The sequence below is a fragment of the Chiloscyllium plagiosum genome, chromosome 44 (genome assembly GCF_004010195.1).
Source record: "Chiloscyllium plagiosum isolate BGI_BamShark_2017 chromosome 44, ASM401019v2, whole genome shotgun sequence".
NCBI lineage: Eukaryota > Metazoa > Chordata > Chondrichthyes > Orectolobiformes > Hemiscylliidae > Chiloscyllium > Chiloscyllium plagiosum.
In genome coordinates this window covers 4,107,770-4,120,522 of record NC_057753.1, presented here as the reverse complement: position 1 = coordinate 4,120,522, position 12,753 = coordinate 4,107,770, and positions in this window count along the sequence as shown.

Sequence of the window (12,753 nt, the reverse complement as noted above, 5' to 3'; positions counted from 1 at the left end):
GATTACTAACAAGTAGCTTTGCTCTTCAAATGTAAATTAACTAAATGCAAAAATTCAGAGCATGCGTGATCACTAAAACAGTATTTTAAAAATAAACATCTGCAGATGTTAAAGTCAAGACGGAGATATAGAGCAACAAGGATATGCACCGGAAATATTTTGACAGCAATAAAAGGAGAAAGTTAAGCGGGTTCAGATAAAAGAGAACCGAGGTCATGGAGGGAAAGTTTAGCCTTTTTTGGACATGTATGATCTATCAATTAGTTGCGATGTTGAAAACTTTACAGTGCAATATCAATTTGAAAATAAATTAATGAACACGATGCAACAAAGGACGAGCAGCGTTTTGCTTTCGGCAGGAAAATAAATCCTATGAGCTGATGTTCTAATAAAGAAATACTGATGAATGCAAACTTGCAAGCACCAATTTCTTCTGACAAACTTGACTAACTAGTCAAATTAAACGTGGAGATGTTTGAGAAAGCTGTGTGTTGACCGTCAATGGTGATTAAAATGCTATTTGTTAATAATCAATTAAAAGAAAAATTCACAAATTTGAGTACAATGAATTTAACAAGACATTTCAGCACGTGCCTAAAGTTGTCAAGTAAAATTAAACAATTTTAAGCATTTATCACAGAAATTGGCTTTAGACGACAGTGGGTCATGCGGCTTTACAGGAGTCTATGAAAGAAATGCATTTCTTATTGGTGTATTGCAATAACCGTGATGGAATTCCGTCGGAAGAGTAGCGTTCAATTTCAAATGGAATTTCCCTAGATTGGAGAAACAAATAGTTGATCAAATTAATGCACGGAAATTTGATGTGATCCGTTTGATAAGAAAGCTGAATGAAAATGCAAAAACATCTTTCAGTTCTGCAGTGATGGATAAGCAGAGGCACATATGTCGATATATCGTCACAACGAGTTTAACTTTGCAGTCCAACATGGGAGTTGGATTCAGCTTCCCATACTTTCTTAAATAAGGGGATATAGACAATAGACAATAGGTGCAGGAGTAGGCCATTCTGCCCTTCGAGCCTGCACCACCATTCAATATGATCATGGCTGATCATCCTTAATCAGTATCCTGTCCCTGCCTTACCTCCATAACCCTTTATTCCACAATCCTTGAGAGCTCTATCCAACTCTTTCTTAAACGAATCCAGAGACTGGGCCTCCACTGCCCTCTGGGGCAGAGCATTCCACACAGCCACCACTCTCTGGGTGAAGAAGTTTCTCCTCATCTCTGTCCTAAATGGTCTACCCCGTATTTTTAAGCTGTGTCCTCTGGTTCGGCATTCACCCATCAGCGGAAACATGTTTCCTGCCTCCAGAGTGTCCAATCCTTTAGTAATCTTGTATGTCTCAATCAGATCCCCTCTCAATCTTCTCAGCCCAAGGGTATACAAGCCCAGTCGCTCCAATCTTTCAGCGTAAGGTAGTCCCGCCATTCCAGGAATTGACCTCGTGAACCAACGCTGCACTCCCTCAATAGCCAGAATGTCTTTCCTCAAATTTGGAGACCAGAACTGCACGCAGTACTCCGGGTATGGTCTCACCAGGGGCCCTGTACATAAAGTATAAACCCAATGGAAGCAGTTTTAGTATCATTCTAGACGAGTAAATGTTTCTGTGAGTTTTTAAAACAACATCAGTAGCATGCTCTGGGGTGCGGTAACGACCAGAAAATTAAAAACTTAGGTTAGGAAAACATGTGTGTTCTGCTGTAGTTTTGAATAATCAAATCAACACAAATCATTATTCCTGTTTTAAACGATCCTGAATTCTGGATTATTGGACATGTCACAATGCTGGTCTGGTACAAGGTTACTTTGCCCTTGAGTTTGTTTTCATAGAGGGGGTAATTGACCATGCTCCACCGTGTCTGAAGCTTAAATAGTTCATTGAGGCTTTATTGTTAACCCTAACAGGTCACTATATTTGACATTGATATGAGCATTTTTTCGCCACGTTTTCCAATCTGTATATCTAAAATTAATCTGTTAGCACCTGATTAATTTTAAATAAAACTTCTCTTTCCACTCTAAATGCTTTTCTTAATAAAAGTATTTATTCGAATTCTACTCAGAAGAGTGAAAAGTAAACGCTGTACTACTTTACCAACCCACTAAATGAAAGTTCACTTAGACGTTACAAACTATTAGGCGACATAATCATGTTTTCACTCTGTATTTTGTAATCTGTCTTTGCCACGTTTCCCCTTGGTCATTGGATGTAAGTTTTTTTTTACGAATTATCTGCAACTGCGCCTAAGTTTCAACCGTTGATATCTCTGAGTCGTGACCTCACTTCGTACAATCTGACCAACGTTTATTGTGGTGGTAGTGTTTTTTCCCATTTATCCCCTAATAATACATTTGGCCTCTTTATTGCCGAGAAACATTTGGACAATAAATGTAACTCATCATTTGACACTAACTTGTTGTTTCCCTTTCTAGTTCTACAATTACTTAAATAGTTCAGATTACTGTAGAATTAAAAATTTTCCTTTTAGTTTTCAACCAACGACAAAATTGGGACAGTAGCTAAACTCGGACATAATCTGCCCTTATTAAAATGCTTAGGGCTTCCTGATTACTGAAAACTGATTAATTTCCCTAATGTTTCTTCCTACAAGGAATCTCATTTTGTCCAGTAAGTCAACATGGAGACCACAAGTCTAGCTGTGAACATCAGCTGTACACAACGGTCACATCCTTTCGCTTATCTTGCGTTAACTGAACTAGCCCCAAGCGGCCATCTTGTCAAAGTAGTCATAGGCCACTACAAAATTGACACAGTTTAAAAAAGAGATATACTGCAAGCTTAAAGACAATATAATCGAAGTGAGCTGGAGTGAATGGAGCTGACCTATAGTACAGTACGAAACCAAATGATATTCAACAATTATATGTGGACTACCTACAGTAAATGCAGTTCTGAAATCTGTTTCATGTAATATTCCACATCTGCAAACTTGCATCAAGAAAGAGAAAAAAAGCAATGAATATTTCAAAGTCGGCTGTAGTCAGAGGTTACTGGCAGGTACCATTATCTGAAAAAATGAAGGAAACTGCAGCTTTCATGACACCGAATCGACTGTCCCTGTTTAATGTCATGCATTTTGGTACGAAAAATGTGCCGGCCTGATTTATAGATGAACCAATAAAGTCATTTTAGGATTACCCAATTATTAGTGAACATCCACGATCCAATGATTTTTAGTCACACATGGAAGAAACATTTGCAGCATCTATAGGAATTGCTTGATTAATTTTCAGAGGTGGGCTTGGTGATAAACCTGGCTAAGAGCGAGTTCGTAAAAGCCTCAGTCACTTTCCTGGGTCTTGCAATTGAATATCGAAAGATGGCCCTCTTTTTTAACCTGTGCCAATCTTGTAGTGGTTCGTGATTACGATGATAAGATGTCCACTTGGGGCTTGTTCAGCAAACATAAGAAAACCAAAAACAAAAATCATTGTGGACATTCGCATATCTTTGGTTACTCTTGGAAAGGTTGGTGAGGACTTGTTGGGCCAAATGGCCTGTTTACACACTGTAGGGATTCTAAGTTCTAATGGATGGTATTACGAATCATCGAACTGTGTGGTTTTTAATGGAAGATCATACCGAATTCTAGAGTTGTGCATGCTCCACAGACTGACTTGTTGAAGAAGTGCAGAAACTTTCAGTGGACGGAGGAATGTCACAAAGCATTCTAAAGCCTAAACCTTCTATGTTGCTAACACAATGTCCATGTTGGCAAAACTTAATTACTTGAAGTGATTCAATATAGCTCTCGATGGAAGTGATGTGGGTATCAATACTATACCTTTGCAAGAAGATGATGAGCAGATAGAAAGAGTCGTTGTCTATTTTTCCACAAAATCAAATAATCATCAACAGAAATATTCCAACATTGAGAAGGAGACTTTAAACTTCGTGTTGGCATTGCAACATTTCATCAGTTATTTTGCAAAAATGTGCCTGAGACAAATGTAATATTGATCATAACTGCTCAACGTTTGTGGGAGTAATTTGGCGATAAGAATATCAAACTGTTTAGGTGGAGTTTATTATTGCAGTCATTCGAATTAGGACGAGAGAACGCAATTGTCGACACGTTGCCTCAACTTTGACGAAAAGCGATGGAGGTATTCAATGGCAGGGGAAAAAATGGACTGAATTGTATTGTAGTCATGAAGGTTTGCATGCGAAACGTCAACGTATTTTATATGTATTGCAGTATTCGAATAGAGTAGGACTAAAGGTTTTTTAAAAAACGAAGCCATCTTTGCGTATTGATGACTCCTTTTTCTAAGGGTGGATGTGTTGCGATATTATGGTTTTTAAGAGTTGCAATTTACCCTCTTTTTCTGAAGAAAGATTGAGGCAGAGGTTTAGAGCAGTCTGCTAGAAGCCAGTAATACAAACAGCTTGTGAGGCCTTGGGCCTTTTTTGAAGAAGGCTGAATGGGTGACGGCATGTTCTCATGGAAACTCTTGTTGTTTAGTTTTAGACTTTTGCAGCAGGTCTGAGGTCCTGCTGCTGGATGTGGCAGCTTTTATTCCTCTGTCTCTTGCAGCTACACATGCTGCTGCCAGGATTATATGCAAGACGATGTATTTAACGAACTTGATTTTGGGTGTGATTATAGGATGTTATTATATTGGAACAGTTGATCAGTAATAGTCAACTATCTACCGTTTTTAGGCATTTCAATAGAGTTACAATTAAGCCAATTATTTCCTTTCTTAAGTATTTTGTCTCTATTTTAAGTATAGTGTATGAATAGCATATGAGGAGAAAGTGAGGATTGCAGGTGCTGGAGATCGGAGTCGAGAGTATGGTGCTGGAAAAGCACAGAAGGTCAAGCAGCATCTGAGGAGTAAGAGAATCGATGTTATGGGCATAAGCCCTTCATCTGGAATGAGGCTTCTGGGCCGGGGGGCTGAGGCTGAAGGAAGGTAGCTGGGAATACAATAGGTAGATGAAGGTGGGAGGTCCTGGAATTGAACCCGCGTCCCTGGCGCTGTGAGGTAGCAGTGTTAACCACTGAGCCACTTTGCCACCCCAAGTAGCATGGCGTCAGCCCTGCCGTGAAGAACTCGCTGTTCAAGACAGTAGAGCCCAGTGAGATGGGGACAGATACCGCATATCCGACTGGCTTGTCAACCTTGTCAGCGCCTGTGTCCCAATCCTCGACTCTACATAAAATGCAAAGAGGGGTTCCATCGTCTTGCATATAATTCTGGCAGCAGGAACAGAACCCCATGTGTAGGTGCAAGAGACAGAGGAATAAGAGCTGCCACATCCAGCAGCAGGACCTCAGACCTGCTGCTAAAGTCTAAAACTAAACAACAAGAGTTTCCATGAGAACATGACGTCACCCATTCAGCCTTCTTCAAAAAAGGCCCAAGGCCTCACAAGCTGATTACTTTACTGGCTTGGAGCAGACTGCTCACAATGATAATACAGGGGATCGCAAGTTAGGAACAGTTCCGCTACTTGGCGACTTCAACGGCAGGTGGGTGCCAACCACGACTCCTAACTAAGTTGCTTGTGGTGGTATGCGATTGGCAGGATGGATGACAACAGGCAACGACTGCTCGAGCTCTGCTCCACAAATTGTGTGTCACTAACATTTGCTTCCAGACCAATGTTGAGCACAAAGTGTCTTGTTGACATCCCTACTCCAAACACTAGCACCAGATGAACCTGATAATCACCAGACATCACCACCTGAGAAATATGTTCATGACTTGCTCCTTTTAGAATGTCGACTGTGACACGGATTCCTCTCTGGTTTGCTGCAAGATCAGACTTTGGCCAAAGAAGATGCACTATACCAAGCTTCCAGGCAAGAAGCGCATTGATGTCAGTAAGACCCAACACCCAGACAAAGAGGCAGAAATCATCAAGTCACTGGAAAACGCAATCCTGCAGACCCACCGGAAGGAGATGCTCGGCAGAGATCGGACTCTCTCAGAGACAATATCCATAGGACGGCATTCAAGGTATTTGGGAAGAAACATGGCAAGACACAGGACTGGCTTGAAGCGTGCTCAAGTAATCTCACCGTGGTCATCGAGGCAAAGCATGTTGCCCTACTCGAGCACAAACGCCACCCCACCCAGGCAACACTGCAAGCGCTAAGGACTGTAAGAAGCAAGGGTCAGAAAATAACTAGACGCTTTGCAAATTATTACTGTCTACAAATATGCGAAAGCTTTCAGCCGTCATTTGATTCAAGCAACATCCGTGGAGTGTGCAAGTGGATCAAGAAAACCATCGGTCCAACCCAGTGCAAGAGAGCAACACTGTAAACCATAACAGGCGAGACCATCCAAGACAAAGACAAGCAGATGGAGAGATGGGCTCCAGCCTTTACTCCAGAGAAAACAGCACCTCAGACAGCGCGCTGTGGTATGCCTGCCTGTTGCAGAAGAATGGGATGCGTGGCTGGCTGCTGAAGCGCTGGGTAAATCAATCGGTAGCCTGCCCACTGGGGACGCACCAGGGTTGGATGGCTTTCCAACAGAGGCCAGCAAGTGTCCACAGGGCTTCTTATTAAACAACTTGCACTAACTTGTGCACTAGTGCTGCAAATAGGGAGCAGTGCCGTGAGACACGAGAGACTGCAACATTGCCACCCAATATATGAACACAGGGGACAGAAGCGACTGTAACAACTACAGGGGAATCTCTTTGCTGAACGCTATTGGGAAGGTCTTCGCCCGTGTGGTGCTGAACAGACTGCAGAAAATTTCCAAAATGATATGCCCTGAGTCTCTGTGCAGTTTCTGGTTAGAACGCTCCACGATTGACATGATCTTTTCCCTTCAACGGCTACAAGAGAAATGCAGAGAGCAAATCCAACCACTCCACGTCAACTTCATTGACCTCACGAAGGTCTTCGACATTATGAGAAGAGACAGATTGTTCAGAATCTTGGCCAGGATTGGTTGCCCCTCGAGATTCCTGAGGATGCTTCAGTCATTTCACATTAGACAAGAAGGGTGTCGTTGAGTTTGATGGCCCTACTTCAGAGGCCTTCCACATTCGCAGTGCTGCGTGCTTCCCCCACTCTGTTCGGCATCTTCTTTGCAGTCATGCTGAAGCACGCCATTGGAACATGATGCTGTCTACCTCCACACCAGATCCGGCAGGAGACTGTTCAGTCTGTCCCAGCTGAGGGTGAAAACCAAGGTTCGTGAAGCACTCATCAGGGAGATGTTGTTTGCAGGTGAGGCGGCACTGGCAACCCACTCGGAAGAACAACTGTAACGCCTCATGGACAGCTTCTCAAGGGCCTTCCAGGACTTCAGCTTGACCATCAGCCTGAAGAAGACTAACGCGTTTGGCCAAGACATTGATCACACCCCTGCCATTACTGTCAACAACTGCAAGCTGGAGGTAGCCCACGAGTTTACATACCTTGGCTCCACCATCACAAGCAGTCTCTTCCGAGCCTCCAAGACCTCACAGCGCCAGAGACCCGGGTTCAATACCCCCTCGGGCAACTGTCTGTGTGGAGTTTGCACATTCTCTCCGTGCCTGCGTGGATTTCCTCCGGTTTAGGTGCATCAGTCAGGGGTGAATGTAAGGGAATGGGTCTGGGTGAGTTGCTCTTTGTAGGGTCGGTGTGGACTTGTTGGGCCGAAGAGCCTGTTTCCACACTATAGGGAATATAATCTAATCTACAGACGGATCGGACGAGCAGCCTCAACATTCGTCAGGCTGACAAAGAGAGTCTGAGAGAACAGAAACCTGATGACACACACCAAGGTTGCAGTCTACAGGGCCTGCGCCCTCAGCACGCTGCTGTATGGCAGCGAGACCTGGGGCATCTCAACGCCTTCAACCTTCGCAGCCTGAGACACATCCTGGGCATCAAGTGGACTGACTGAGTCACCAACAATGAAGTCCTGGCCCACGCCCGCATATGCAGCCTCTTCAACCTGCTCCAACAACACCTCCTCCACTGGCTGGGCTAAGTATACCGCATATCAGATAAAAGGATCCCGAAATACTTGCTGTACGGGGAGCTGGCCTCCGTCAAGTGAACAGAAGGGCAGTCCCACCTTCATGTCAAACATATCTGCAAGAGAGACATGAAGTCACTGAACATGAACATCGAGAGGTGGGAGAAAATTGCAAGTGACGGCTCTCTCTCTCTGGAGGGTGGAATTATGCAGAGGCCTAAAAAGAGAAGAGGCTTGCTGCTGCAGAAAAGTGTACACGCCGAGAAAACAGCAACAAGATAACACCGGAGACATCGCCTTCAAGTGCAGTCACTGCAACAGAGACTGCCTGACCTATGTCGACCTCTAGAGCTACAACAGATGCTGCTCTACCAACAAGGATTGAAGCAAGACTTCCCAGGCACAGATCCATGCTCTCAGCAGACGAACAGATACCACCAACTGTTGAACATGTTAAGTTGCCAATAGTGTTAGATTCACTAGTTAGGGGTAAATAGGGGGTAGGGGAATGGGTTTGGGTGCGTTACTCTTTAGAGAGTCGGTGTGGATTTGTTGAGCGGAAGGGCCTGCTTCCATACTATAAGGAATCTAATCCAAAAAAATATGTATTTCTGTAGTTATAGCATTTAATTCCTTCTCTTTTTTAAGCATTAATAGAACGTTCGAAGTATGTTCCATAGTAAAGGCTAAAACAAGCATTTGTTTAACTCCTCTTTTTTTTGATCCCCATATATGTCTTCCCAAATTAATTTTCTTACGGGATTATGTTCATTTTGGCTACTCTCTTCTTTCATACAAATATAAAGAAGCTTTTATTGTACGTTTCTATATTCCTCACTCACTTCCCCAAGTAGATTATAGATTCATAAAATCATCAAGATATAAGCATGGAAACTAACCCTTCAGTTAACTCGTCCATGCGATATCCTAACCTAATGTAGTCTCACTTGCGAGCACCCGCCCATATGCTTCTAAAGCCTTCCTATTTATATATTCAACCAAACACATCGTAAATGCTGTAAATTGTACCAGCCTCCACCACTTTCTCTGGCAGCTCATTCTATACCCACACCAATTTCTGCGTGAAAACGTTGCATCTTAGGCCCCTTTTACATTTTTTCCCTTCTAACCCTAAACCCATGTCCTCTCGTTCTGGATTCCCCCATCCCAGGGAAAACTCGTTTTCTATTTACCTTACCTATACCCCTCATGTTTATATAAACGTCTATAAGGTCACCCCTGAGCCTCTGACGCTCCAGGGAAAACAGCCCCAGCCTATTCAGCCTCCCCCTAAAGCTCAAACCCTCCAAACTTGCCAACATTCTTGTAAATCTTTTCTGAACTCTTCCAAGTTTCACAACATCCTTCCAATAGGAGGGAGACCAGAATTGCATAAAGTATTCTGAAAGTGGCATAATCGTGTTCTTGTTATTTTTTTAGTTCTTCTTTGTTTAATTCTAAATCTTGGCTGGTCTTCAGAGTTATTAATGACTTTTTCATGCTTTTTCTTCCAACTTAATATTGTCCTTAACTATTCTTGGTTCGCTCCTTACTGGAATCTGATGCTTATTCAGAGAGTAAAAATTGCCTCCTTTAATGTTCGCCACTGTTTGCATACCGCCATTCCTGGTCATCTACTGCTCAATCTGATTTAGCTAATTATATCCTCATTTCATTGTAATTTACTTTATTTAGTTAAAACAGTTGTTTCTGACCAAACGATTTAACTCTCAAATTGGATATTAGATTATACCATATTATGCTCGCCACTTCTTAGAGATTATCTGCTGTGAGGTAAAGTATTAAGCTTCGCTCATTACTGATGACCAGAAATAGTCTGCTTCCTGATTGGGTCCAAGAGATATTACTGTCGGAAACAATCCCTAAGGCACTCTATGATTTATTTTTGTAGTAGCTACCCTTTCCAAATTGATTAACCCAAACCACATAAAGATCAACGTCACCATAGTTATTGCACTGTAATTGCTACACGCTCCTATTATGTGTTGCCTTGTAGCATTTATAGCTTGGTTCTCCTTTTCTTTTTTTTTCTTTTAACCTCTGTCGAAATGGACAGTACAACATCCAAACCTTGACCATGTCTCACAGGCGACCATATTTCATCTCTTGTTAATAGTGCTATCCCATCCCCTCACACCCACTTCCGAGCTCTCTCGTCTTTCCAGAACGGCAATCATCCTAGAATGTTAAGTTTCCAGTATCAAGGTCTTTGTAGGAATGTTTCGGTAATGGCTATGAGGTTCTATTCATTTATCTCGATTTGCATTCAATCCATCAGCCTTATTCCGAATGATTCATGCATTAAGGTATAACATTTTTAAAATTGTTCTATTAACAAATGCCCCTACGCTTGTATGGTTCCTTGACATTCACAAACTGTCCTTTTTTTTTATTTTCTTGTAACTCTCATCCCATCATTAGCAATTTCTCCTTTCCCTTGGATTTTCTTACTTTCCATGCAAGTGAATCTCCAACTCCCAGCCATTTAGGTAAAAACTAATTGGGGACATACGTTCACATTCTTAAGATGGTTTCTTGATGAGAGTCCAGCTGAAAGCTGCTTGGATGTAAAATTCTCACTCTCCACATACGACTGTATTTTGACGTCAATACGAGTAATTCTCTGGCTCATTTGAAGCTCTGCGACAATCATTGATACTGGTGTCCATAATTCCAAGAGCGTGGATGTGTTGATTTTGTTCTAATTTTGGAAATGGTTACTTTCAAGCTATTGCCTGAGGGATGCTTTATTTATTAGCTGCTGCCAGAACGTTGTCCAACTTTTTTTGAAATCGTCACTAAATGAAAAAAAAGTGTGAAATGAATACCGAGCGTGCCCATATCTAACATAGCTAGACAAAAAAAAGAGTTATTGTAGAAACTACCCACCTTGCAATACATTACACGCCTCTTTTCTGCATTATTTATGTTTCTTGCCCTATCAAATGAATACTTCTGACAATTTGAATCGGGAAAAGTTGCGGTTGAAGGAGCTCAGAGTCGTTTTTAATTGGCCATGATGCCGAGTTCAATATAGAGTTAAACTTATGAACTTGTAACATCGAAGCCATCTTCCTTTGTGATGGGTTTGACTGCAATGCTTCCCGTCGTGGCCCTGCAAGTGGCATACGTATTAAGAATTGCCACAATTTTATGCTTTTCTTCACAACAAATGTATATTTTACGAGATTGACCAGTCTGTTCTGAAAATAACCATTTTTCCCAGGTCCTGTCCCACTGCAGTAATCATTTTGAGCTCAAATTGTTGTCTGCGTAAAACGTAATTATCGAGAACAGGACTTGTGAAAACCGAATGCAAATTTTGCAGACTGGTAAACACTGATTGCAACCGTTGAAATGACCAAGTTCACACTGAATATAATCATACTGAAATACACTCGTCAAACCTGAAAATAAATTATCTAGGCACGTTCTTCATGTTCTCCGGCCTAAGCATATGTTAGATCCCCTTCTGGGTCTACCTAACACTGCCATAACTGAATGTTGTCCCGGTGAACTGTTGATGTGAATGTTTTCTTTTGAACTGCACACGTTCACCATGAACATAACCGTGCTGAACCGGACGTGCTGTCAGTAACTGCGCAGGTCCATAGTGAATGTAACGTTATTAGTAAATCTGCAGAGTCGGTCATCATACGGAATCCTGAATACCTAATGTACGTTACTGAGCTGGACCTGTGCATAATAAAAGCACATAATTAAGGGGCCGCCCGGTGGCTCAGTTGTTAGTACTGCTCCCTCAGATGACTTGGTCAAGTTTGAACATTCTCCCCGTGTCTGTGTGGGTTAGATGGGGGTTGCAGGAATAGGGTGGAAGGGCACGATGTTTTTCGGTGTGGACTTGTTATGTCGAATGGCCTGATTCCATACTCATAAGATTCTGTGGAATTAGTGCAAACGGATTCTGAGATCCGGGTATGTGGGGTTTTTGAGGGGAACTGTTTGAAGCAAGGTAGAGTTTGAATCAAGAGCACACCGACGTGGTGACCTTACATGGCGACGAATGGTTAGAGGGAAGAAATTGGCCGCATTTCTCCCTATAAAATGCATCACGCTCAGTCAATAGTACTTAGGTACAAGTCCAAAACCCAAGCTGCTGTCATTTCTCATAAACATGCGTTGCTGGAATATTTCAAAGGTCAATTTGTAATTGCCTTTAGCATTTTCTGTCACATCCCATGAAAAGAAAAGTCTCACCAAAACAAAAGTTCAGGTGCACATCAGCTGGAAATTGTTATTAGAATACATTCGGTGCCTGTAAAATTTAAACTAACTAATTGTCTCTCAGGGGCCTGACATCAGGTACAAATGCAAGCACTTTGCAGGAAAGTGCAGAGCACTCTCAAAGCTTCTGACAAGAAATGCATGGACTACCAATAGGTCTGGTGTTTGCCATTTACTATCCTATCCTAGCTGCTATCGGAGTTCCAGGTAAATTATTCAAATTAGTGTTGTCATTATTTCGTATCTATGTACTTCAAGTTTACATTTACAGAAGATATTTCTTTTGCTCTTCTTCTCTATATTATAGTTCTTCCGTCTCCAATTGTATTCAATAAAATGCTGTGACTCACCAATTTAAGACATTTCGTTTCACTGGAATAAAAAAAACTTTGCTATTTATCATAACTTACAATATACAGTAGCAGCAACAGTATTAATTCAACATTGTATCATGGTAATGCATTTCAGCTACGAACATAATCTGGCGATATTAATGG